Source organism: Balaenoptera acutorostrata, chromosome 3 (genome assembly GCF_949987535.1).
Source record: "Balaenoptera acutorostrata chromosome 3, mBalAcu1.1, whole genome shotgun sequence".
In the NCBI taxonomy this organism is placed as follows: domain Eukaryota; kingdom Metazoa; phylum Chordata; class Mammalia; order Artiodactyla; family Balaenopteridae; genus Balaenoptera; species Balaenoptera acutorostrata.
The window spans coordinates 96,290,697-96,296,123 of NC_080066.1; the positions used below are offsets into that span (position 1 = coordinate 96,290,697).

At 34.5% G+C, this 5,427-nt stretch overlaps 1 pseudogene; it reads right to left on the minus strand.

Moving 5' to 3' along the window:
• Positions 1–4,473: 4,473 nt before the first annotated feature.
• Positions 4,474–4,957, minus strand: LOC103014100 (DNA-directed RNA polymerase II subunit RPB9-like; annotated as a pseudogene).
• Between the last annotated feature and the right edge of the window lie 470 nt (positions 4,958–5,427).

A 5,427-nucleotide genomic window follows, 5' to 3' on the forward strand; every position in this document is an offset into this window, starting at 1 on the left:
TGATCAAGGAAAAAAAAAGAATAAGTTCAAATAGCCAAAGTCAGGATCAATAAAAGGAACATATCTTCACATTGTAGAAAAAATAATAAGCATATATAATAGTATTATGAACTATTTTATGCCAATACATTTTAAAACCTAGATTAAATGGATGAATTCCTAGAATTCACCACACTAACGGATAAAAGTGTAAATCACACGATCATCATGATAAATAAAATAAACTATGTGATAAAACTTTAGTATCCACTCATGTTAAATTTCTTAGAAACTAAGAGTAAAAGGGAACTTTTCTTAACTGCATAAAGGGTATATCAACAGCAACAGTGACATCACAAAACCTTCAGTAAACATCACACTTAATCATGAAACTTTAAAGCTTTACTTTGAGGTGAGAACAAGACAAAGGTGCCTGCCTATCACCATCTCTAATCAACACTGTACTGGAGGTTTAATCTCGTGCATTAAGGCACGAAAAAGAAAGAAACAGAATAATTATTGTAAAGGCAGAAATAAAACTCAGTTTCACAGATGATATGATTATGTATATAAAAAAATTAAAAAGAAATTTCATAAACTATTAGAATTATCAAGAGTTTTAGAAAGGTGGCTTTACAAAAATCAACATACAAAAATTGTATTTTATATAATAGCAAAAATAATGACATTTGAAAAAGATATCTTTTATAATAACATCAAAAAGTAACAAGAAACAAAATATATACACAATCTCTATTGGGAAACTTATAAAACTTTATCAGAAGGCTTTGACTTGAAGACTACATAAATGAAGAGACATTTAGGGATTGGAGACTCAAAATTGTAAATATGCCAATTTCTCTCAAATTGCTCTATTGATTCAATGTTATCAACAAAAACCCCAACAAGTCTCCCTTTCCCCTGTGCATCTTTACAATCTGATTCTAAATTTCATGTGGAAATGCAAAAGGCTAAGACTAGCCAAGGTGATACTGAAGAAAAATAAAATGACAGGACTTTCCTCTCCAGATATTAAAATTTAAGACAGTGTTTTATTGGCTTGGCTATAAACAAACAGGTCAGTGGAACAAAATAAAGAACCCATACATATATGGATTCTTCATTTATGACAGAGGTATCACATGTCATTTCTCAGTAGGGAAAGAATGGTCTTTTCAATAAATGATGCTCAGACAATTGGGTATGCACTTATGGAAAAAAAAAAAACAAATAAACTTCTACCTCACATCATATGTAAAACCAACTTCAGGTTTATTCAAGATCTGACTGTGAATAGAAAAATTATAAAGTTTTAGAAGATAAAATAAAAGACTATCTTCATGACTGGGTTTGGGAAAGATTGACATACTTGTGAAAACAATTTGGCTTTATCTAGTAAAGCTTAAGATTCACATATTTTTTGACTTAGAAACTTCTCTCTTTAGAATGTGCCCTACACTCTAGGGCCTAGAGAAACATTTGCATCAGAAACTAGAATGTCTATCACTGAATTGTACATTTATGGTTAAAATGATCAGTATTATGTATTTTACCACAATAAAAACTATTGCACACCAAAAAAGTTAATTGAAAAAAGTAATTCAATAGAAGGATAGGCTTTTGAAAAAATAATTAATTAATTAATTTTTGGCTGCTTTGGTTCTTCGCTGCTGTGCACAGCTTTCTCTAGTTGTGGCGAGCGGGGTCTACTTTTGTTGCGGTGCACGGGCTTCTCATTGCAGTGGCTTCTCTTGTTGCAGAGCACGGGCTCTAGGGTGCCCGGGCTTCAGTAGTTGTGGCACACGGGCTCTAGAGCACAGGCTCAGTAGTTGTGGTGCACGGGCTTAGTTGCTCCGTGGCATGTGGGATCTTCCTGGACCAGGGCTCAAACCTGTGCCCCCTGCATTGGCAGGTGTATTCTTAACCACTGCACCCCTAGGGAAGCCTGAAAGATAGGCTTTTAAAAAATGTGCTGAAGCAATTCTACGGGCATAGGAAAAAAAAGAACCTCAATCTAAACCTTTTACAAAAATTAATTCAAAACGGATAAAAGATTTAAATGTAAAGCATAAAGCTATAAAATTTTTAGAAGTACATGGAGGAGAAAATCTTCAGGAGCTAGGACTAAGTGAAGCGTTCTTAGATATGCCACCAAAAACACAATCCATAAAAGAAAAATTGTTAGTTGGATTTCACCAAAATTTTAAGTTTGTTCTGCAAAAGACCCTGTTTAAGAGGATGAAAAGACAAGCTCTAGACTGGGAAAAAAACATTTGCAACCCACATATCTGACAAAGGAGTTGTATCTATAATACATAAAGAACTTTCAAAACTCAGCAGTAAAAAAAAAAAAAAACAAATAAAAAAACAATCCAATTTGTTTAGACTGTCAGAATAGGGGCGGAAGACATGAACAGACATTTCATCAAAGAAGACACACAGATGTCAAATAAACACACAAAAAGATGTGAGCCATTAGGGAAATGCAAATTTAAACCACAATCGTATTATTATACCTCTGTTGGAATGGCGAATGTAAAAATTGTGCTAATAATACTAAATGCTGATGAGGATGTAGAGAAACTGGATCTCTCATGCATTGTTGGTGGGAATGTAAAATGGTGTACCCACTCTGAAAAATAGTATGGTACTTCCTTATAAAACTAAATATACACTTGTCTTATGACCCAGCAAGCTCTTGGGCATTTATCCCAAGGCAATAAAAATGTATGATCATACAAAATATGTTCATGAATATTCATAGCAGCATCATTTAGTATAGCCAAAAACTGGAAACAGCCCAGTATTTTTCAATGGGGGAATGATTAAACAAACTATGATACATCCTTACAGTGGGAATAACCCTCTACAATAGCAAGGAACAGACTATTTATACACATGGCAACTTGGGTGGATCTCAAGGGCATTATGCTGAGTGAAAAAAAGCCAGTATCAAAAGGTCACATACCTTATAATTCCATTTATATAACATTCTAAAATTGATAAAATTGTAGAGATGGAAAACAGATTAGTGGTTGCCAGAGGATAAGGATGCAGGTGTGGGTGTGACTATAAAGTGGAAACAAAAGGGAGTCATAACTCTGTGGTGATGAATCAGTTCTGTATCTTGATTGTGGTGGTTGTTACACAAATCTACACATGGGATAAAATTGTATAAAACTATACACACACACACAAATGAGTTGCATATAAAAACTAGTGGAACTGAATAAGGTCTGTATTTACCTCATATAAGTGGAATCATACAATATTTGTCCTTTTGTATTTAGCTTATTTCACTAAGCATAGTATTTTCAAGGTCCATTCTTACTGTATCAAAATTTTATTCTTTTTTATGGCTGAATAATATTCCATTATATGTATATACCACATTTTGTTTACCCATTCATCTGTCGATATACACTTGAATTGTTTCCACGTTTTGGCTAATGCGAATTATGCTGCTATGAACATTAATGTACAAATATCTTTTCGAGTTCCTGCTTTCGGTTCCTTTGGATATATACCTAGGATTGGAATTGCTCAGTCATTTGGTAGTTCTATGTTTAACCTTTTCAGAAACTGATAAATTGTTTTCCATAGTGGCTGCATCACTTTACATTCATAGTGGCTGCATTATTTTACAGCAATCACATTGTTCCAAATTCTCCACACCCTATCCAACACTTATTTTCCATTTTTAAAAACTTACATAACCCATCCTAGTAAGTTTAAGGTGGTATCTCAATGTGGTTTGAATTTTCATTTCCCTAATGACTAATGATGTCAAGCATCTTTTTCATGTACTTTTTGGCCATTTGCAGATATTTAGAGAAATGTCTATTCAAGTCCTTTGTCCATTTAAAAAATAGAGTTGTCTATTTATTGTTAGGTTATAAGAATTCTTTACATATTCTGGATACTTGATCCTTCTCAGATATATGACTCATAATTATCTTTTCTCATTCTTTAGATTGTCTTTTCACTTTGATATTCTTTAATGCACAAAAGTTTTCTATTTTGATGAAGTCTAATTTGTATATATATATTCGTTGCTTGTGTAATCTCTAAAATCCCATTACTCTAATCACATATAAATAAAATGTGGTATATTCATGCAATGAAATATTATTTGGCCATAAAAAGGAATGAATGAAGCTGATACATAACTTGACTGAACCTTCCAACATTATGCTAAATGAAAGAAACCAGTCATAAAATATCACATATTATATGCTTCCATTAATATGAAAGGTCTAGAATAGGCAAAGTCATAGTAATAAAAAGTAGATTATATGGTGCTTTACGATGACCTAGAGGGGTGGGATAGGGAGGATGGAAGGGAGGCTTAAGAGGGAGGGGATATGAAGACATGTGTATGCATAAGGCTGATTCACTTTGTTGTACAACAGAAACTAACACAGTATTGTGAAGCAATTATACTCCAATAAAGAGCTATTTAAAAAAAAAAAAAGTAGATTACTAGTTGCTTTAGGGGTAGGGTGGGTCAGAGTGATGTGAAGATAGGGGGCAATACCTAAAGGCTACGGGTTTTGCTTTTTGTTTGTTTTGCACGCAGGAACCCAGCATTTATACATGTGGGGCTGAAGGGGTTCACTCACTCCAGTGGTGGCCAAAGTGTGGGGCCCTGCACAGGTAGTGCAGGTTCATGGCATCCTCAGCCCTGGCTCTGTGCGACTGGAAGAACACTGCCTCCTTGTGGCCGCACTTTTGGCAGCGGTAGTGCTCGGTTCCCGGCAACGTCTGGTCCTGGGACACGTCAGTGATGTTCTGGGTCAGTTGTGTTATTTTGCTGACGTAGATGATGCCTCGTTTTTCTTCTCTGGCTGGTAATCACAATTCTGGCATGCGTAGAGAAGAATGCGGTTCTCTTTGTCCTCCTTGGGTAAAACATGTTACACTCCTGGCAGAATATAATAACCATGAAGCCTGGTTCCTAGGTCCTGTCTGTTTCCATAGCAACACCTATGGATTTCTTTTTTAAATTGTGGTAAAATACACAAAATTTGACATCTTAACCATTTTTAAGTGTACATTTCAGTAGTGTTAAGTACATTCACATTGTTGTGCAATCTCTAGAACTCTTTTTCATCCTACAAAAGTGAAACTCTATACGTATTAAACAAGAATTCCTCATTCCCCGCCCCTTCCACTTTGTGTCTATGAATTTGACCACACTCAGTATCTCAAGTAAGTGGAATCACGCAGTATTTATCTTTTTGTGACTGGCTCATTTCACTTTGCATAATATCCTCAAGATTCATATATGTTGTGGCATGTGTCAGAATTTTTTTTTCCTTAAGGCTGAATAATATTCCATTTTATGTATATAACATATTTTATTTATCCATTCATCAACTGATAGACACTGAAATTGCCTATCAGTAAATATGCTATGAACGTGAGTGTACAAATATGTTAGAGTTC